Here is a 23639-nt window from a genome sequence, read left to right as displayed (position 1 = left end):
GGCTCTGTCACCTTTGGTGATCAGCCTGGTGCGCGGAATGACCAACAGATCCTGGTCAGCTGTCCTCAGGGTCCTGCTGGGCACATATGGTTCCAGCAGGTCAGTTAAATATTCTGGTGCCTGGCCGTGCAGAGCTCTGAAAGTGAGCAGCACCAGGACTTTGAGATTAATTCTAAAATGTATAGGAAGCCAGTTTAGGAGAATACCCGAATACCCACAGGACTTGGAGAACTTTGTGATTGTGGACGTTGCTTTACTTTACAGCGTCAGCTGCAACAATGGTGACTGTGTGAGTACCTAATAACCTAATAACTTTTCATAAGTGATGGCGCTGTGTGTGTGTGTGTGGGGGGAGCTGTTGAATGCCGACGGGTTGTCTCTTATCTATCTCAGGTCACTTACTCAAGATATAACCCTGTGGCCGCCCGATATACCCCAGCGAGGTGCTAAACTCGCTAAGTTCTCGGGTCAATTACTATTCCTAATCACGCTTACTTCATAGTCACTAGTTAGTTATATCCAGTTGATATGAAATATAAGCATAGAAGAGTTGTCAACCTCTTCTTTGTTTGTAATAAACCGAATGTATGTCTGGGAGAACTCTTTGCCTATAATAATAGCAATTATATTATCACCATCACCGTCACCACCACTATCCAGATTTTTTAGGAAAGGCCTGTAATGCTAATCATTTGAAAGCCTGATATTACTTCTCTTTTAATAAGTTTTACTACTGCCAATAGTGTAATATTAGCGCAATAACACTTAATAATCAGTTGCAAGCCCCAGTACCTCCTATCAATTCGACAGGTCCATCAATCCGTGGTACCGATCGTCCGGCCCTGCAGTGGCTAGACTGTTTCCCACAAATCTGATGGAGCCCGTCGAACACAGAGATACCGGCGCCCGCAAACAACAAACAGTGCCATATATATATATATAATATCCTTTATATAACTTTAGCTGAAAAGCAGTAAACAGCAATTGATTCAATCTGCATGGCTTCCAGAATATAGCTATACCGTTATTACCTCAGATAAGAGCAGGGCGAGGCCAGCGTCGTGGCACATTGTGATAGAAAGCAGTCCATGAATTCAATAAGTATTTAAACAAAGTTGCTTTAATTAGAAAAAGTAAGTTACAAAGAGACTGCATTGGAAATGTCCAATTCAGTAAAAATAAGTATAAAACAAAACATCTCTCTCATAGCATAGCATAGCAAAAAAAACTCTTTGTCGCTATCATTTAAAAGATTTAGAGCATCTAAAAAAACAGAGTCTTGTCATAGGGACTCCACTCTGAAAAATTGCCAGGCCATGCCCCATACAACGCTCGACATTGCCTGGCTCTATAAAAACTCTTCAAAGTGGAAAAGTCTAAAAATCTGACTGGGATCAAGCGAGCTGCGCTTTATATACAGGTTCGGCATCATATCAAGACCTCTTACTTATTGGTCTAAATACAGTTATGTCATTTCTACCATCCAATCAACACATAACACACTCAGTAAGGATGAACTCCTCCCTTTCTAGTCGTTACATTTACTGGAGAAGTAACAGATTACTTTCTTTTTGGGAAAAACCCCATTACGTCACTAAACTTTTATGCATGTCTGCAATGATCCAAATTCTACAGAAAGCAGATATAGCATATATATACATGTACAATTCAATACTCATATACTTAAACACTGATTGATATGCCCACACATCATATATGTATTTTGTAGTTTAAAGTGTATAATAGTTCTCTGCCTCATAACTGCAAGGGTTAACTCTGCAGGCAGAGATTCACCCACCGTCAAGGTCACATTCCTGGCTTCAAGAACTGTAAGCGAAGAGGCCCCTTCCATTCTCCAGGACTACACAAGATATGGTATTTTACACAAGTTACTGTTTTAGAGTCTATAGTTATAGTTCTTACATTTTTACACAAGTAGGAGGGAGAATACACAAAGACATTCTTCATAATTACTGACGCTTAAGTCATCTCTTAACATATGCTTAGATTTAAAACAGATATATATAATAAACATATGCTTAATCCTTTATATCTTACAAGTGACAGAGAGAACAGGATGTCATAATAAAAAGTGTCACTAGTTGTTTGTGGCACTTCAACACCGCCTCTGTCATCCTGGTCGGTCACTTTCCACTGTCTTAATAGCGTCTGTACGGGGGGACGAGATGGCAATTGCAGGGTCACGATGGCTGTGACTCTCAACAGGAGCCATACTGTATATTCTGCCGTGTCATATTGTGACACTACTGTGTTATTGTGTTGATGGGGCGGCGCCGACTCGCCGAGTCATACTGTACTGCTTGTTTGATACATGTATGTTCTGCCATGTCAGCAATATCTTGCAAGACGCTGAGAAACGCTCCGACGGCGACATCAGGCCATATCCCTATCCATCTATCTCTCTCTCTCTGATTCATAATCAAACCAGACCTCCTGCAGGCAACCACTGTGTGTGTGTGTATATATTTGTGTTGTGTGTGTGTAATATTCAGAAAGAGAGGGAGAGAGAGAGCGAGGGAGGGAGAAATATATATATTATTTGGCTTAAATATGAAAAAAATTCTACAGTCCCCTCCCCATCATATGTATATACTCTGTCAGGATCTATGGGTAACAGTACTGTATATTTGAATATCGTATATGTCACAAATGTAACAGTACTAAATACCTGATTGATTGATACGTTTATTAACAGATTGCAGAATGGGTACAGTACAGTACAGCTCAATACATACAATTGTTAAGGGGATGCAGACCAGAGAAAGACTTTCATCTTGTTTACATCAGGGTCCCCCCTGTATGTCATGTATGTCCCTATGCCATAAATGTCATGTATGTTGTGTATGTCCCTATGCCATAAATGTCATGATGTCTTGTATGTCATAAATGTCACTATGAATTGAAAATGGGGGACCCTGATGTAAACAAGACAAACATCTTTCTCTGGTCTGCATCCCCTTCTAAAATTCTGTGTATTGAGCCGAGCCATACTGTAGTGTACATGGTGACTGCTTGACTTAAATATATATATATTAAAAAAAAAAAAAATTAACACTTTTTTTTGGTATCCCCTGTTATTTTACCCACGTGACGCCACTGTAATGCTGTAAAGCTGCAATGACGTACTGAAGTGTTTTCCACACTGGGCCGTGTGAATACTTTCGGCAACCAACATGCCCTTCCGCGTTGCTCTGATTGGTCGAGCGCGCGCATGCGCATGAGCTGTAACGAATCATTAAAAAAATACGCCCTTAACTGGAATATGTTGTTTCTTTACACATATGTTGGATTATGTAATTGGTTTGTCATGACAAACCAATAAAAAATCGCGAATTAACCGGTGGCCACAATAACAGTCGCTGAGCTCATCATGGTGTCCGCTGGACGAAGCCAGAGACGGTCTTATTATGGGACTTATGCCGAGAAGCAGTAACACAACAGTGAACACATAGTTAAGTACGACTGACAGATGCATTGCCGCTCACAGCAGCATACTCTCCCCGCTGTTGAAAGCCTTATCCCCGCTGTTGAAAGCCTTATCCCCGCTGTTGAAAGCCTTATCGCAGCACGGAGGGTCGTGGACCCGCAATGCAGCCGCGAAGCCGGCGATGAAGCCGCAGTCGTGCGATTTTTTATTGGTTTGTCATGACAAACCAATTACATAATCCAACATATGTGTAAAGAAACAACATATTCCAGTTAACGGTATATTTTTTTAATGATTCGTTACGGTATAAATTAGCGTAACTGGAGCTTAGTATTGCTGCCTGGCTGAGAGCCTTGTCGCGGCTCATGCGTGCGCTCGGCCAATCAGAGCAACGCGGAAGGGCATGTTGGCTGCCGAAAGTATTCACGTCACTGGGCCACACATTCATTATGAGTGGAACTCTTCTAACACTGGCTCCAGCAGTAGGGTTCATCTCCTCTAATGTGCAGGTGAATAGACAGGTTTGACATTTCCCTGAATCTTCTCTCCCAAGTGAATTTTCTCATGTTTTCGCAAAGATCCTAATCTACTGAATCTCTCATCACACAGACCACAATGATGTGGCTTCTCTCTTGTGTGAATTATCTGGTGTGATTTCAGAGTATACAGCTTACTAAAGCTCTTCTCACACTGGTCACAGGAGTAGGGCTTCTCTCCTGTGTGAATTATCTGGTGTGTTTTCAGATGAGACAGTTGCCTAAAGCTCTTCTCACACTGGTCACAGGAGTAGGGCTTCTCTCCTGTGTGAATTCTCTGGTGTGATTTCAGAGTAGACAGCTTACTAAAGCTCTTCTCACACTGGTCACAGGAGTAGGGCTTCTCTCCTGTGTGAATTCTCTGGTGTGATTTCAGAGTAGACAGCTTACTAAAGCTCTTCTCACACTGGTCACAAAAGTAGGGCTTCCATCCTGTGTGAATTATCTGGTGTGATTCAAGACTAGACAGATGACTAAAGCTCTTCTCACACTGGTCACAGGAGTAGGGCTTCTCTCCTGTGTGAATTCTTTGGTGTGATTTCAGATGAGACAGTCGACTAAAGCTCTTCTCACACTGGTCACAACAATAAGGCTTCCATCCTGTGTGAATTCCCTGGTGTTTTTTCAGACCATCTTGACAACTAAAGCTCTTCTCACACTGGTCACAAGAGTAGGGCTTTTCTCCTGTGTGAATTCTCTGGTGTGATTTCAGATTATATCCCTGATTAAAGCTCTTCCCACACTGGTCACATGAGTAGGGCTTCTCTCCTGTGTGAATTCTCTGGTGTGATTTAAGACTAGACAGATGACTAAAGCTCTTCTCACACTGGTCACATGAGTAGGGCTTCTCTCCTGTGTGAATTCTCTGGTGTGATTTAAGACTAGACAGATGACTAAAGCTCTTCTCACACTGGTCACAGAAGTAGGGCTTCTCTCCTGTGTGAATTCTTTGGTGTGATTTCAGACTATGCAGTCGACTAAAGCTCTTCTCACACTGGTCACAGAAGTAGGGCTTCCATCCTGTGTGAATTATCTGGTGTAATTTCAGACCACGCGATTCACTAAATCTCTTCCCACACTGGTCACAGGAGTAGGGCTTCTCTCCGGTGTGAATTCTCTGGTGTGATTTCAGAGCATGTTGAAGTCTAAAGCTTGTCCCACACTGGTCACAGGAGTAGGGCTTCTCTCCTGTGTGAATTCTCTGGTGTAATTTCAGATGATATCCCTGATTAAAGCTCTTCCCACACTGGTCACAGGAGTAGGGCTTCTCTCCTGTGTGAATTATCTGGTGTGATTTCAGATGATATCCCTGATTAAAGCTCTTCCCACACTGGTCACAGGAGTAGGGCTTCTCTCCGGTGTGAATTCTCTGGTGTGATTTCAGAGCATGTTGAAGTCTAAAGCTCGTCCCACACTGGTCACAGGAGTAGGGCTTCTCTCCTGTGTGAATTCTCTGGTGTAATTTCAGATGATATCCCTGATTAAAGCTCTTCCCACACTGGTCACAGGAGTAGGGCTTTTCTCCTGTGTGAATTATCTGGTGTCTTTGCAGATGAGACGGTCGACTAAACCGCCTCCCACACTGGTCACAGAAGTAGGGCTTCCATCCTGTGTGAATTATCTGGTGTCTTTGCAGATGAGACGGTTGCCTAAAGCTCTTCTCACACTGGTCACAGGAGTAGGGCTTCTCTCCTGTGTGAATTCTCTGGTGTGATTTCAGAGTAGACAGCTTACTAAAGCTCTTCTCACACTGGTCACAAAAGTAGGGCTTCCATCCTGTGTGAATTATCTGGTGTGATTTCAGATCATGTTTAAGTCTAAAGCTCGTCCCACACTGGTCACAGGAGTAGGGCTTCTCTCCGGTGTGAATTCTCTGGTGTGATTTCAGATCATGTTTAAATCTAAAGCTCGTCCCACACTGGTCACAGGAGTAGGGCTTCTCTCCTGTGTGAATTATCTGGTGTGATTTCAGATTAGACAGTAGACTAAAGCTCTTTCCACACTGGTCACAGGAGTAGGGCTTTTCTCCTGTGTGAATTATCTGGTGTCTTTGCAGATGAGACGGTCGACTAAACCGCCTCCCACAGTGGTCACAAGAGTAGGGTTTCTTTCCTGTGTGAATGCGTTGGTGTTTATCGAGATTCATCTTTGAACTGAAGCATTTTCCACACTGGTCACAGGAGTAGGGCTTCTCTCCTTGTGTGAATGTGCTGGTGTTTATTGAGGTTGCTCTTTGAACTGAAGCTAAGGTTGCTCTTTGAACTGAAGCTTTTTCCACACTGGTCACAGCAGAGACCTTTTCTTCCATCCAAGCCTCTTGGTTTCTTCCCAGGCCTGACAGGACAGCTATCTGGATGGAGAAGAGTGTCAGAGGAAGGAGAGATTTGGTGATTTATTCAGCTTTAATTTCCATGTAAGAGGTTTATAATGGTACGTAGCTGGGTTTTACATAGTTTAAGAACACAGTGTAGTCCAGAGTCGTCTACAGTTGTAGACTTAAACCACTTTGTTTCAAGCACCAGTTAGTCAACAGTTTCTGGAGCAGGAGTGGTTACATCATGGCTATGGTTAAGGTCGGTTTAAATTTAGTCCGGGACAAAAGCCCCTTTAGTCTCAGGTTATGACAGATTTAAGTGTCACCTTATGGATCACGCAATGGGAAATTTCATATCTTAGTAACAATATAAACTCCTCAAAAAAGTTTCAGAAACATTATTTCGGTTGATTATTCCTCTCCTTTAATAATACCATAATACCAATAATACCAAACGGGCCAATCCTTACAAGTTGTACCTCGTTGTAAAGGTGACTAATCAGCCTTTCCAAAGATATAAAATACAACATCAATTGGTATTATTAAAGGGGAGGAATAATCAACAGAAATAACGTTTCCGAACTTTTTTTGAGTTTATATCGCAATATAGTACAATTTCTGTAAATTGGATGAAACATTCGTCTACAAAATAACCACATAATCCATGACTACTTTTTAATAATCATGAGTGTAAACTAAATAAAAATTAAGGCACTTTGTCTTTTCTCCTTTTATTTGGAAGCAACGTATGTCAGAACCATAAATGTTGGTGACAGGTATAGACAAGACGGGTTGTTATGGTCACGTCATTCACAAATGGGTCACGTGGTGTAGTAGTATGAGTAAAAGTCAGCTGTTCACCGGCGGGTTTCAGGTATTGAAATGATGAGGGAGTGAACGGGGAAGTCATACTTTGCTAACCGCACGTTACACAATATCAAATCAAGCTGTGATTTGCTTTTAATGATGTTACTATATCAACTGCTTTTAATCGCAATAAAGTAACCAAACGCAGTATCCTGGAGCAGTGATTTCATGACAATCGGCGCGTCTGGCAGGTAGAATTATTTCCCCGGTTTAGTCTCTCGGTGACTCCATAAATGTTTGGATAGTCGCCATACATTTGTTAGCAAATAGTGACACTGAATGAAGGATTGGAGCCACGAAAGGTCCCGACAAGTCAGACATTATTGGACGCGGAACTATGGAATGATCGCACGCACGCACACACGCACAAAGGACCGGACCGAGCCAGTGCCTATCAACGGATTTGCGGTAATGTAACCCGACCCGTTGCGTTCTGCTGTGGACCCATGTTGGTTCGTTTGGAACAATTTTGAGCTGGTTCTACCGCTGAGTGGATGTTGTTATTATGCTGAACACGCTGTGGATGTGTGTGCGCGGCCCGTCGGACCAAGCTTGTATCATGTGTGTGTCAACAAACAATTAACGTGCGCTGCACTGCACTGCACTGCTCTCTTGCTGTGGCTGATATATGTGCGGGCTTTGCAAATGCATTGAATATTGGAATTGGATTCTCATGGTGATAACTTTCTTGTGCATTCAAAATGAGTGGTTCAAATGTTGGGAAACAGGACAAAGAAAAGAGAAAAATAACTCTCACTGCAAAAGCTCTGGCAAATAAAGTCGAATCACTCCAAAAGAAACACAAAGGGAAAGTGGAGGAAATAAAACATCCGATAACCTATGTCAAAGAGCTCATGAAAAATGAGCAAAATGTTGCACTGGTTAAAGCACAACTTGACGTTTTGATGCAAGTGTCTGACAATTCTAATGAACTACATAACTATTTGATGCCTTTTATTCCACACGATGAACAAGAACAACAAAATGACTGGTTCTCAAAGGTCAATAAACATAAAGCTGGATTCATTGAAGATGTTAATGCCTGGTTGTCAGTAACCAGAGGAAACAAACCTCAGTTAGAGGCTCATAACAGGCCTACTGAAATGCAGCAGCATGAGGTTGCAGAGGAGGAAAATGGAGAACATGAGTGTGAAAAATGTGGAAGTGACTGGGCCTCAGTCGCACAGTTTTTGTTATGCTCAAGAGGATGTTCAACCAGAGGACAGCATATCCAACCATAGTAGCAATAATTATGGTTCAAGATCAAAGATTAGATCAAAGGTTTCCTCAAATGCATCTACACGTCTCAGAGCCGAGGCCGACATGGCCGCCTTAATGGCTCGGCAAAAGTTGCTTGAACAAAAACATGCTCTTGAAGACCAGGAAGCTCAAATAAAGAAACAAGCAGACATAGCAAGGCATGCTCTACAGGACCAGGAAGCTCACATAAAGAAACAAAAGGAACAACTTCAGCTTGAAGCGGACATAGCCGCATCGGCAGCAAGGCTGAATGTTCTGAGAACCTCTGGGTCAGGGTGCCGCTTCTTGTAGATCGGATGGAAAGGAATCCTACTTTGAAAAGGGCCTCAACATTAATGCAGATGCATTTATACCACACAAGGATGGAAGAGGACAACCTGCATATGTCGGAGGCACACGGCCAAAGCAAAGACAATCTGATGGAGCCAAATACCTCCAGAAGCCCTCATCACTCACACAGACCCAGACTATAATCTCAAACGCTACGGAGTACCCAGCGCTTACACAGAGACAGAGCACGGTCCCAAAGGCTACAGGGCCTCCATTTTCTTTGTATAGAGACATACAATCTGTTTCCAGGAACAACAGCAGTGAACAGAACAACATGATGTCTATTATGCAAAAACAAAACGACATCACTTCCATGTTGGTGCATCAGCAATGCATTGCTTCACTGCCTAAAAGAGACATCCAACCATTTGAAGGTGACCCTCTGCAGTACCATGGCTTTATGCAGTCCTTTGAACAGACTATAGAAAGGAGGACTGACAATGCTGTTGATTTCCTGCACTATTTGGAGCAATACACCAGGGGGCAGCCTAAACAACTAGTCAGAAGTTGTCAACATATGACTGATGGCACTGGATATGCTACGGCGAAGGCTTTACTCCAGGAACACTTTGGAAATGAGCACGTCATAGCATCCGCTTACATGGACAAAATCTTTGCATGGCCAGCTATTAAGTCGGAGGATGGGAAAGCCTTACAAGCATACAGCCTATTCTTGCGCGGATGCTGCAATGCCATTAAAGACGTGCATAACCTATGTGACCTAAATACATCTGCAAACATGCTTGCTGTTATCAAGAAGTTGCCCTACAAGCTGAGGGACAAGTGGCGAACGGAAGCATGTAACATCCAGGAAAGACATCGCAAACGTGCTATGTTTACCGATATTGTGACTTTTATTGAGCGGGAAGCGAGAATCGCTACAGACCCTGTGTTTGGAGACATACAAGACGCTCCAATGACGGGGGCTTTCAAGGAAAGTGGCAGAGCTAGACCTGTGCCTCGTCTTCAGGCTAGAGGGAGTAGTTTTGCCACAACGTATTCCCAGATTGAAAGAGATGCTCATTGGGAAAACAGAATTAAGGATGGATATGAGGAGGCTTGTCTTTTCTGCAAAGGGGGTGGACACACACTGGAGTCGTGTACTCTATTGGAGAGGAGAGCTCACAGCGAGAAGATGGAGTTCCTGAAGGAGAATGGAGTTTGCTTTGGATGCTTGTGCACTGGGCACATCAGCAGAGAGTGCAGGGAACGTCTGTTTTTCAGGACATGTGGCTCACGACACCCCAGCTTGCTTCACATCCACTCTAAGGAGAATGGAGATGCAGAGAAAGGAAGGAGCAACTCTGACAGAGCAGTGGACAGAACTCTAGTCGAAATCCATACCGGTGGCCTTACTGGGGCCGGTGATCAAGATTGCAAGCTTGCCATCGTACCAGTTAAAGTTAAATCCAGCAAAGGTCAAAGGTCAGTGGAAACCTACGCCTTTCTAGACCCAGGGAGTTCAGCGTCCTTCTGCACAATGGGTCTGATGGCTAAACTGGGACTATCTGGGAGGAAAACAAGGATCCTTTTACGTACTATGGGCCAAGAAAAGGTGGTTGACAGTTGCATTACATCTGACTTGGAAGTCGCTGGATTGGACAGTGACCGATACTGTGAAATACCAAAAATCTTTGCACAACATCAAATGCCTGTCAATCGAAGTAACATCCCACAATGGCAAGATCTGGAAAAATTGCCTCATCTGAAGCATGTCTATCTGCCACAGATAGATGCAGACGTTGAGATGTTGATTGGTCTGAACGTTCCCAGAGCCTTAGAACCACTGGAAGTCATCCGAAGTGTGGATGGAGGGCCATATGCAGTCAATACGATGCTTGGATGGACTGTAAATGGACCAGTTGGAGGAGACGACAGTGTCATGGCAGCGTTCGGAGCTAGTTCTGAAAGCTCGAGCAGCATCAATAAGAAGAGGAAGTATAAACGTAAAGCTCATCAGAAGGTGATCGACGAGGCCAAGCAGGAGTTGAAGACACAGAGAGGAGAGAACACATGGCTCCTCCCAGAGCTCGACCAACGTCTTCATCAGATACAGCAGGAGACCATCTTCAAGACCAAGAAGAGGAAAAGGTCAAAAAAGATCAAAAAGGAGAAGAAGAGACAAGAGGAGGAGAAAGCCAAGGCAGAGGCCATCCAACAGGCTGGTCTGCATAAGCTGGAATTGAACTCATACTGGAAAGATGGAGGGAGTAGTCTTCCCCCAGTGCATAAGACTGGTACTGCAGCACATAAAGCCTCAGTAGAGAATGATGGAGGTGTTGGTTGGTTGGGGAAGAGTTTGAAGAGGATGAAGGAGCAGGCGGAGAGAGAACAACGCAGCCTCAGTGACGTGGTGTCTCAGAGATATGGATCTATGGAGAAGTTTCAGAATCAACTTGCAGAAGCTGAGAGAGCAGCACATGGAGAAATGAGGAGAGGAGGAGAAAGAGAGGAGAGGATGGCAAGAGGAGGAGGAAGAGAGGACAGAGAGAAGAGGATGGAGGAGGAGAGGATGGAGGAGGAGAGGAGAGGAGGATGGGATGGAGAGAAGAGGATGAGGAGGGACTCCATACAGTACTCGACGAAGTGGAATCAATTCTCAACAGTAGACATCTCACATACCTGCCACAATTACAGGAACGACAGAACAAAGATCAAGCGGAACTTCATCCCCGGTGACATAGTGCTCAATAATGGACGATTCCACACCACGGAATTCCTGGATCATTGGAAGTATTACAGAGACGATGCCAGACAAGATCGGACTTGTGCGACAGGTCTGGATTAAGACGCGGACCTGCAGCTTTCTCTATAGACCTGTGACAAAGATTTGCCTTCTTCAGAAGTCGACAGTCATGAAGGCTTTGTTTCTTTTTCATGATTTTGGATTATTTTGACTTTTTTGTGACTTTGACGTTTGAATTGACTTGACTTTTAATGACGTTACTATATCAACTGCTTTTAATCGCAATAAAGTAACCAAACGCAGTATCCTGGAGCAGTGATTTCATGACAATCGGCGCGTCTGGCAGGTAGAATTATTTCCCCGGTTTAGTCTCTCGGTGACTCCATAAATGTTTGGATAGTCGCCATACAATAATTATGCTGAATACCTCTTCACCTACGACTGAACTCCTGTACATGGCACCAACACTAGGGATGCAACTAAAGATTATTTTGTTATTGATTAATCTAAACTATTATTTTACCAGAAAAACAACAAATCGATTCTATTTGCAATTTAATATTTAAAAATGTTTTACTAGTATCCTTAGGTCACATGGGTAGTTAGAAATTAATCAGAATTCCAATGACGTACAATTGTTATTTCATAATAGACACAGACAGCGTGGACCTTCAATGACACGCAATTGGTATTTCATAATAGACAGACCACCGCAAGCAATGGGTCCAATGTGTCTAGCAAAAGAATATATATAAAAATGAACTGGATAGTTGATGATAAACGTTTAATTTCATTAGCTGAAACATTCTAAATTCATTAAGTCTGCTATAAACCATTCTCCCTTTCTGTGTGTGTGTGCTCGCGCATGCTCGCGTCCCATCTCTGGTCTGTGGAAAGACCAGATGAGGTCAGAGGAGTTTGATAGTACTGAGGATGGCCAGATAATGTTTATATTTAAACTTAAAAAAGAATAATACATAATAAATGTATACATCAATACATGATCATGCAACATTAAAATAAATTGTTGTAGGAATGGTTTGGGAGAGGGAGGTAGGGAGGGGTTTTAGTTTGTGTGGTAACAATAATTTATTGAAATTGAGAAGTTTAGACTTTAGTTTAGTTTTACAACAGAAATAACATTTAGTTATAATGAACGTACCGGTATAGATTCCCAGGTACCGGTTCAAATGTGAAGGGTACCAACCCTAATTCCTACTGTACATGAGTAGGGTGAGTAACCTACATGCCATTACTGCTTTTTATCTATTGATATAGCTACTTTATTCATTTGAAATAATATAACAACGGCCCGTTACTATGACATTATTTATCATTACATACATACATACATACATACATACTGTAGCTAAATGGTGTTTTTCATTCAGGGAACAAAATTAACTTTTTAGCTTTAGGTAAAAAAATTACCAGACAGATATATTTTTACTGGCCAAAAATTATAAATTATATTTTGTTTATCTCCATGAGTTATTATATTGTGTTATTTCTCAACTCCACGCTATGGTAGTGCTTGTGCCAGCACAGGAGATAAGATTACATTTTTTATATATAGGCTATAAACATATTTAAATCAATCAAATCTTCCTTATTAAAATAGGCTCAGGAATCAGGATTGTTAAAGCTAAATAGCCTAATCCATGTAAAAGAGAGTAGCCTATAGTACATTAACTCTTGGTTTCTTCCCAGGCCTGACAGGACAGCTATCTGGAGGGAGATAGTGATGGAGAAGAGTGTCAGAGGAAGGAAAGAAAGAATAGGTGATTTAGTTTCTATGTAAATGGATTACCTATGTATTATAATAGAGGAGATTCCGGCCTTTCAAATGATGCCTCACATGACCCTATAAAGCCATTTCTAGGCCTGGCATTTTATATTCTACATTCATATTGCATGTGTCCGGATGGCAAAATTCAGTAATGCATCTACAAAAGCCCTGTAAATAATCTGCCCATTGTCAATTTGTTTAGATATTGACTATACTTGATCTTAAGAAGTAGCTGAATGAGCTCAGTTGCATCTTTTAGCCATTGTCAGCATGGTTATTCACCGTCAAAGATGAAAAAAATTATAATAATCTATTCTCCTTTGGTTCATTACAATTTACCAGGTCTGTCACGATTTGTCGACTATGAAGTTTCATCGATTTGCATATTCATGATCAAAGCATCGTATTGTTGTTACTTGTATGCCTTTTGCGGTGGAAAAGGCAGACTTTCAAAGTCATAACATTCGCAACGTGTAATCTAACTAGTGCGCAATGAATCACGTTCGAAATATATATAACTTCTCTTAATCGACTATTCGTGATTCTGCCTAGAGCCAGGACTCGACAGTGTGCATTCACTCGCATTTGATGTTTCACGTCAATTCCAGCTGGAAGGGAGGGGCTGAGCCCAATACCCGCCACCTTCAATTTTAAAAGCAATGACAGCCTGTGCCAACTCCTCGTGCGAGTCGTGCTGTTTCTATGTAAACTCTGCGAGCAACGGGTCTAATAAATAAATAAATAAAAGTTGCTGTAAAAACCTTAACTAACGTTAGCTGCTAACTAAACTAATCTAAATAGCTCACAGACACAGGAGAAATTAGTTTTGTGGAGTTCCAATAGTGTGGAAAGGGGGGGGGGCGGGGGGGCTGAGCCCGTCTCTCTCTCTCTCTCTATTCAATGAAGTAGCCAAACGTTACACTATAAAAACGAACTGGATAGTTAAATTATATAATAATTAATAAATATTGTAAAATCATTAAGTCTGCTATAAGCTATTCTCCCTCTCTCTTGTGTGTGTGTGTGTGTGTGTGTGTGTGTGTGTGTGTGTATACATTTACTATAGGCTACTCTTTTTGACATGGATTAGGCCAATTGGCTTTTTTGATTCCTGAGACTATTTTATTCAAAAGGAAGATATTGATTTAAATATGTATCTAAAAATGTATTGTAATCGTATCTCCTGTGCTGGCACAAGCACTACCATAGCATGGAGTGGAGAGATAACACACAATACATATACTATCCCTGTTTTTCAGCATCTAGCTACAGGCATGGATACATTGTATGTACTGATAAATAATGTCATAGTAATGGACGGGTGTTATAAGATAAGAATAAACTTTATTGTCCCAGAGGGGAAGATTTACTTGAAACATCAGTGCTGCATCATTCTGCGATAACAGTGTAAACAAAGAATAAGAAAAAATATATACAATCATTAATTCGTTCAGTTAGTAAAAAGGACTTCAGACAAATATGACAATACATAGAGACGTACAACCATAATACATAAGTAGGTAAACTCATTTCAAAAAGCTTCATATTGCACCTCACCACCACCACCAGAAGGTGGCACCACAAGCTAAGCTATACCTCACCATTTTTGTACCAGCTGTACCTACTGTATATATAGGTATACTGAACAATTTTGTTGTTTACACTTGTTTACGTACTTGACTTCTTGACTTTCTATTTTATACTTATATTATACTTATTTTATACTATCTTGTTATTATCTAGCACACTCTCAGGAGCAAAACAGAAAGAAGAATTTCATGCAAAGTATTCTGTACTAATAAAGAAACTTGAAACTTGGACAAGAAAGAAAGAGGTGACAGGCTGACAGCCAACTGTTAGGTGGTGCCTCAAAGGAATAGACCTCTAGTATTATTTAGGAGAGCGATGGATGTAGGAAGGAAGGAGAGCTTGTAGCGGTTGCTCTTATATCTACTTGCTCTGAACAGTCTCCCTGAGGGAAGAACTTCATATTCAGGATAAAGAATATGAGAAGGGTCCTGTAAGATTCTCTGTGCCTGGCTGACCACTACTTTCTCGAAGATAGATTGGAGTGAAGGATACATGGTGTTTCCGGTCACCTTCATCGCTGCTTTCACTAGCCTTTCAAGCTTCGACTTACACTGTACTGTGAGCGTACCAAACCACGCTGCCATCCCATATCTCATCAGGCTTTCTAGGACAGCTTTATAAAATGTGGTCACGATCGCTGTGCTCACACCAAACAGTGTGAGACTACGGAGGAAGTGCAGTCGTTGGGCTAGTTTGGAACACAGAACATCAACATGTACATCCCATTTCAGTCGATTATCCACATGGATTCCTAGGTATTTATATGATGCAACCTGCTCTATATCACAGTCGCCAATTACCACAGGGTTAGAATAAACGTGTCGTCTGAAAACTTCCAGACATGATTGTTAGGCCGACTGCTGCTACACTCGTTGGTGTACAGTGTAAATAGGAGAGGGGAGCTCACCGCACCTTGAGGCACCCCGGTGCTGCAGAATTTGACCTCAGAGAGTGTAGTCATTCACCTTGACTTGTTGTGTCTGTTGGTAAGAAGAGAATAGAACCATTTGATTATTGAGGGGATTATCCCCATAAGCTTCTGGACAAGTGTAGCCCCTTCCGTGACTGCGATGTGCAAGCCAGGGGCTTTTGAATCCGCAGTCACTCTCAGCTATATAGCTTGCAGGCTCATTTGGACCACCAAGCACTGCTTATAAGCTCGGGGTGGGTCAAAAATATATCAGATATGAATTTCAAAGGTACCCAGCGTACAATTAGGGTTTCACACACCGACGCGCTGGGGTCTGAAAGCTCGGAGTTGCTAATAAACATTTTAAATAATTTTTATAAAACAAGTGGTACTCACAGAGCGAGCCGTGTATTTCCGCCGTTGGTGTCACAGCGAGCCGTGTATTTCCGTATTTGGCTGCCTGGTGCGCATGCGCTGTGACACCAACGGTGGAAATACACGGCTCGCTCTGTGTATGATGAGGTAGGGGAGGGGGGAATAGGCATAACGACTAAATTGATTTTGGTCAATTTAATCTTGTTTTAAGAAAATGTTAATCTTGTTTTCTTAAAACAAGATTAAATTGACCAAAATCAGAAAAAAGCTAAATTATCTGCCAGTGGGATAAGAAATCTTTTTTGCAGTGTAGTTGTAATCAAAGTAAATGTCAAGATTAATGACATGCCTCAACACTTGTACACTATTTGTATTGAACATAGATATATATGATTTAATAGATAATATAAATACTAACATACTGTCTAACATACACAAATCATAACACTACAACAGCACTTTACACCTAAGAAGTCTCAGTGGCATAGGCTACATTCTGCCTTAGAGCATTTCATTTTCCTGGGCTTTTGAAAGAAAAGCTCCAGGGCTCTTTGGTAGGGAATTCTCTGGTAGGGGGTCCATTGATGCTGAGACGCATACAAGCGGCCAGATGGTCTCCCTGCAGTCTTTTCCTCAGGTCAGTCTTTTACACTTTGGTTGCCACTGGTTAAGATGGTAAAACATGGTTGAATGCCACCACCCACTTCAATGATCGCGCTCTAAACGCATAATCTATGTCTTAAATTATGTGTCTAATCTGCCCGTCGCTTATCAATGACTTGTTTGCAGTCAACATTGTCGAAACGGATTTGTAATATATATTTTTTTTTAATCGGTTAATTTCCATTTTATAGCATTTTGAAAAACCCTCGTTTTCTTGAAAGTTTCAGGAAAATATATAGATTCCGTGATAAACGGCATTTACTGGAATATTCTGGAATACACAAAAAACTGTAATTTTTCGGCCTATTTATGAATAGTTTTCAAATAAACGCTAGATTATCAATAGTATATGTGTATTTATGCACGCTAGAGAAGCGGGCTGAAAAATATATTCTCTCATTTCCTGATCAGCACACACACACACACATGGGACAAACGCTGATATATAGGTGAAAACAGATCCGATTACCCCAAGACTGGTAAAATAAATTGCTTACCTCAGATCAGATGTTCTCCAAAAAGATTATTCCAATTCCTGATCACCATTCCAAATATCGATCGTGTTTATTGATTCAGCACTGGGTACTGTAAATATGTATTCCACGTTGTTTTCCGGCTCGCCAATCACTTCGGTCTCTTCAGATGGCTCGCCGGATAAGTAAAATGAGGAAACTGGACCCCCCACACAAATAAATTTAGGAGGGCAGTGAAAAAAGTACCAGAGTTTATTAACAAACTATTTATTACATGCATATTATACTGTGCGTGCATACTAAGGGACAAACATGTGCAATAGCACCACCAAAATCACACATTGGTCCATGCCTACTAGACAAAGGATATAGGTTGTCCAGCTGATTTTGTATGTTGTAGTGTTGTCACGATACCAACATTTTGACTTCGATACAGATAGGAAAGGTAATGGAATATATTATTAGATGACAGACATGGAAAGTTCTTTATTTCATTATAATTTTAATTAATATTTTGACACTGTTGAAACATAAATAATCAAATGATTGTTACAGCTGCTGAGCTATACTATAGCTAATGTCCATCAATATCTTCCTTTTGAATGAAATAGGATCAGGAGAGAGGGGATGCAAAGCTTGCAGAGTTTTCGAGAGAGAGAGAGAGAGAGAGAGAGAGAGAGAGAGAGAGAGAGAGAGGGAGCAGAGACAGAGAGAGAGGAGAGAGAGCAGATACATAGAGAGAGAGAGAGAAAGAGTTTTACCGCTACAAGGTGCGTTTAGACCATTGCTCGCAGACTTTTCCTTACACACATAGAAACAGCAGAGAGAGAGAGAGATAGAGAGAGAGAGAGCAGAGACATAGAGAGAGAGCAGATACATAGAGAGAGAGAGTTTTACCGCGACAAGGTGCATTTAGACCATTGCTCGCAGACTTTTCCTTACACACATAGAAACAGCGGCGAGAGGGAGAGGTTTTTACCGCGACGAGGTGCGTTTAGACCATTGCTCGCAGAGTTTTCCTTACACATAACAGCGTGACTCGTGAGATAAGTTGTCACAGAGCTGTCAAACGCAGGGCTGAATAGTTAGATGTCATACCTGTAGCTTCTAAAATTGAAGGTCCGCACTGCTCTGTGTATATTATGAAATGACAATTGCGCTTCGACACGCCCACTACCCAAAACCATTACTCGCACACTGTGCTCCTAAATGATTTGTCCGGTTCGCACAAATCTATTTTAAGGGGCAAATGCAAGTGAAATGCTCGCACTGTAGAGCCCTGTCACCTTCATCGCTGCTCTCACTAGCCTTTCAATCTTCGACTCACACTGTACTGTGAGCGTACCAAACCACGCTGCCATCCCGGCATATCTCATCAGGCTTTCTAGGACAGCTTTATAGTCATTGCAGTCATTGGGCTAGTTTGGAACACAGAACATCAACATGTACATCCCATTTCAGTCGATTATCCACATGGATTCCTAGGTATTTATATGATGCAACCTGCTCTATATCACAGTCGCCAATTACCACAGGGTCATGGACTCTCACTTCTGTGGGGTCATAGATCATCTCTTTGGTTTTGGTCGTATTGAGAATGAGATGATGTCTCTCACACCAGACCTGAAAGGAGTCGATCTCTTTAAAGTAAGTAGAGGGGCAGTCGCCAGCCTTCAATAGGATTAGAATAAACGTGTCGTCTGAAAACTTCCAGACATGATTGTTAGGCCGACTGCTGCTACACTCGTTGGTGTCCAGTGTAAATAGGAGAGGGGAGCTCACCGCACCTTGAGGCACCCCGGTGCTGCAGAATTTGACCTCAGAGTGTGTAGTCATTCACCTTGACTTGTTGTGTCTGTTGGTAAGAAGAGAATAGAACCATTTGATTATTGAGGGGATTATCCCCATAAGCTTCTGGACAAGTGCAGGTACATGATATACATGATCACGCAACACAAAACAATTGTTGTAGCAACAGTTTGGGAGAGAGGTAGGGAGGGGTTTTAGGTTGCGAGTTCCAATTTCAAGTTTCTTTAATAGGATTGTGAACATTGTAAAGCTCAATGTATCAAAACGTGGCACTTTACAGTGAACAGGAGGTCGATTTGTATTAAAAACAATAGATTGGAAGAGCTCAAAAATAAAAATGTCAAATGATATTTTAGGGTCCTTTTTTTTTTTTTTTTTGATCAGTCAGCTGGTTCTTTTAGCGTTTATCGCTTTTTTTCTGGTCAAGCATGACCGACAGAAACAGGTTGAATGGGGGTATAGATCGGGGGAAAGACACTGAGAAAATACGGCTAGTCCGGGAGTCGAACTCGCTACCCCAGATCCGTGACGCGCACGGTTGTCCCCGACGCCGAAATAGCGTTCGAGGTACGCGGTGAGCTACTGGAGCTCCCCTTTATGGTCCTTTTTAAGAGGACATCACCCCGCGGATATGCCCCCCTGTAAAGACACCCACCCAACCCCCTCCAATGTACAGTTTCTTTCCCCTCAAATGTATATATTTTTCATTTAAGATCTCTTTCTCTTAAACAGTACTGTATATTGTGTATGTGTCTTGTATGTCACAAATGTCTTGATGAAACAGTACTGTATATGTCTTGTATGTCACAAATGTCTTGATGAAACAGTACTGTATATCTGTATGTCATGTATGATGAATTGAAAATGGGGGACCCTGATGTAAACAAGACAAAGGTCTTTTTCTGGTCTGCATCCTCTTAACAATTGTTTGTATTGAGCCGTACTGTATTGTACCCATTCTGCAATCTGTTAACGTTTTCAATCAATCAATCAATCACAGACGACACTAACCCAAGCTACAGTAAGCTAACACTAGCCCCAGCTAAGCTAACACTAGCCCCAGATACTGCGGTACCATACCAGCTAAGAAAATACTAGCTCCAGCTACAGAAGGAAAACTACTAACTGACGAAAATAGCTATTGGAATGAACATGGAGCAAGACCGAAAGAAAATACCATCCCGACAAAACAGGAGCAGTTGAAACGAGAGAGAGAGATAATGACTGGCTCTGCTAACTAGGCCAACATCAACCAGCACGAGAGATAATAAGCAGCAGCCGTGGAGGCTGCTAACAACAACACAGATAACATCACGGAGAACTCCCCTCGAACTCTCTCTACATGCAGCTAGAAAACACATGTCAGTCACTACCTGACGAGCCTCCATCACCAGGAGGACGGGGCTCAGATGTCAGTCCCACTAGAGACACACGCAACCTGTCTCTCACCACAACAACCTGCAATAAAGTCTCTTGGTCCACCTACTACTAGAGCACTTACTCCACCTGGTGGCGAAACTCAATATGACAGGCAGCATCCTAGACATTGTCCAGGCAAAATGGAAAAACTGAATAACAATATAGGGATGTGTTTATTTATTTGTGTGTATGTAGCGTGATCGAATCTGCGTTGTGTCTGGTGTGAGGTGGACGTAGACACGGACAACGGTACTCAGTTGATGGTGTTTTTATTTCCTGTTAACGAACCACAAACAGCATATACACATGGCGTGAATTACCATCCTCGCCGTGGTTTAGTCCACCTGTGCTCTCGTGCTCGGCAATCTCAAAGAGCGAGCGCGCGCACATTCAAAACAGCGCGCCATCCACAGTTATTACTATTAAATACATGTAGCTCAGTACAAGTCAACTTCAGCAAAAACATATGAAACAATATGAAATGAAAGGCAGTGTGTAAGCATTAATTAAACCGAAATACAAAAACAACGGTTCATACCTGTTAACGAACCACAAACAGCATATACACATGGCGTGAATTACCATCCTCGCAGTGGTTTAGTCCACCTATCATTGTTAACAGAATATGAGTTACTTAGTACACGAACGTACTGTGTCTGTGGCTGTTTTACACAGGGCGAATTAATGTCATTACACAACAGGGTATTTCAGTACCAAAACCAAAACATAAATCAATTTTACAAGTTATACATTGCAATTAAATCCCATATTAGGTAACCGAAAGTGCTTACCTGTGCTCTCGTGCTCGGCAATCTCAAAGAGAGCGAGCACTTCCGCCGGCGTGTCTCTCGTCGACAAACCGGCTAAACCATTGTGTACGTTAGTTGAACGTATTTACAATACAACAAATATTCAATGGAAAGATATCCTATCTTCTCTAAACCCATTATAAAAGACCCAAAAGGGATTTCGTTTGGAGAATCAATAACTCAATGTGAGGAAATTAATATAAACTAGTAACCAAGGCACCCCTCCACAACACTAGAGTGAGCTCGGTCCACTTTGTTCCTTCAAAGTAAGAGTGTTTCCGTTTTGGCCTACTTATTTAAGATAAAAGATAACAGTTTCTGTCCATGATTCTAGCATAACAACTTCACTCTGCTACATACTCCCCTACTGTTTTATGCCAGATCATGGACAGTGTTCCCTTCAATCAACTCAACAGCGTAAGTATAAACCAAAGAAACAGAAAATAATAAAATTACAATGAATCAGCGCGTCACATGTAACCCGGTGTATTCCCTTAATTCCAAACCTAGAAAATAGGTTGACCAGCTCAAAAGCTATCCGATAAAGGATCAGGAAAAATAAAGGGTAGCTAATCCCTCATCTAACCACAGGCAAAAAAACATGCCATGTACATATTTATACCATGGAATACACCAAAATTACCAAATCATGTCTAATGCAATAGACAACCGTAACTACCAGTATGACTCAAAGAAAATCAAACAGCAAAATCAATGAAAGAAAAGAAAAAAAATTCTAGTAATAAAAAGAATTACTCAAAAGAAAACAAAAAAAAATGTGTCATCTTTTAGGATGACAGCAGAGCCCTAACTCTTTGTACAGCCATCGTCTGAATGAGCCTGTTAACTGGCCTGATGAGCCTCCCCCGCCTAGTGTAAACCCCTTGAGGTACCTCAACTACACTCGGTGTGACAGTGACAATGGCCGATTCAGGTTCACTCACTGGTACAAATAAGGATGCACTACAAGGGGCCTCCTCCGAAGCCATCATGTCTCCAGTAAATGATTCCACAGTTGTCGTGTCTGACGACTGATCACTATCCTGATAAACAATTACAGAGTATGACTCCTCTGATTCAACATCTGCATCTGGTCCCTCCATCCAAAAGTGGCGTGGTTTCTTCAGTTTACACTCCTGCTCCTCACCATTATGTGTCTCAAGTGTAATTCTATGATGTTGACCACTACTCATGCTCCCCACCTGCTCCTCTGCTGGCTCTGATACACCCATCCCTGTCATGGTATCTACTACCCCCTCCACACTGGACTCAGGAAGATGAGCAACCCACCGGGCAGTTCTCAGCTCATCCTGATCAGAATCATCTGTCATTTCCTCACTCGGAACAGTGCCAGGAATAGACACCTCAATCTCTGGCTCGTCCCATGACGGCAGAGGCAGGAAATTGACGGGCATAATCAAGTTCCTATGAACAGTCTTAATCCTCCCTGTGACAGGATGACGGATACTGTATATGTTCAGCCCACTGTTTTTACACACTACAGTATAGACGGCACTCTCCCAGCGGTCAGCTAGCTTTTTCTTGCCTCGCTCCCCCTTATTTGCCAGTAAGACCCGATCCCCCTTCTCTACCGCATGTCCCTTTAACTGTCTGTTATACACCTCAGCTTGCCTGGTCTGTTGCTTCTCAGCATGCTTTTGAGCAAGTGCCATCGCTTCCCTCAGATCCTTTCCCAGTGACTGGACATACTTATCCACATCCACCGTATCTCCATCTAAAAGGACACTCTGAAACATGACATCGACAGGTAATCTTGGAGTGCGACCAAACATCAAAAAGAAGGGTGGGACCCCTGTGGTCTCATGCACTGTGCAATTATAAGCAAACGTCAAAGTGTTCAACATCTGAGGCCATTTCACCTTGGAACGAGGTGGCAAAGCACGGATCATACTACCTAAAGTGCGGTTTAGACGTTCTGCCTGTCCATTTCCCATAGGATGGTATGGCGTGGTATGGGATTTTTCAACCCCTGCCATCTGAAGCATTTCTGCTATGAGTGCACTCTCAAAATTAGCTCCTCTGTCGCTATGAATGCAGGCTGCAAAACCATAAACAGAAAAAAAATTATTCCAGAGCACTCTGGCCACCGTCTTTGCAGATTGATTGGGACACGGATAAGCACACGCTAGTTTGGTAAAATGGTCAGTTATAACAAGCACATCAATGGACTTATTATTGGCATCCTCAGCCGACCAAAAGTCAATACACACCAACTCCAGTGGTGCAGTGGTGACTATAGATACCAGCGGAGCCCTAGCCTCCGGCTCAGGTGCTTTGCTCAGTACACATCTCTTACAATGACTCACATATTCTTTGACATCCTTTTCCATGGAGTCCCAA

The 23639-nt window shown here is 42.2% G+C and overlaps 1 protein-coding gene across 1 annotated transcript in view; it reads right to left on the bottom strand.

Moving 5' to 3' along the window:
• The window catches only part of LOC311228560 (uncharacterized protein), a 71627-nt gene extending 51129 nt beyond the window's left edge, over window positions 1-20498 (bottom strand). Inside the window, exons 1-2 of the mRNA XM_084314463.1 lie at window positions 20424-20498; window positions 19029-19096 (exon numbers count right to left, since the gene is read on the bottom strand). The gene's annotated coding sequence lies outside the window, so the exon portion shown is untranslated. The remainder of the gene's footprint in view (window positions 1-19028; window positions 19097-20423) is intronic.
• Window positions 20499-23639: the final 3141 nt, after the last annotated feature.

Source organism: Notolepis coatsorum, assembly GCF_963971535.1.
Source record: "Notolepis coatsorum genome assembly, chromosome: 5".
Taxonomy (NCBI): domain Eukaryota; kingdom Metazoa; phylum Chordata; class Actinopteri; order Aulopiformes; family Paralepididae; genus Notolepis; species Notolepis coatsorum.
This window is presented reverse-complemented; position numbering and strand designations above follow the sequence as displayed.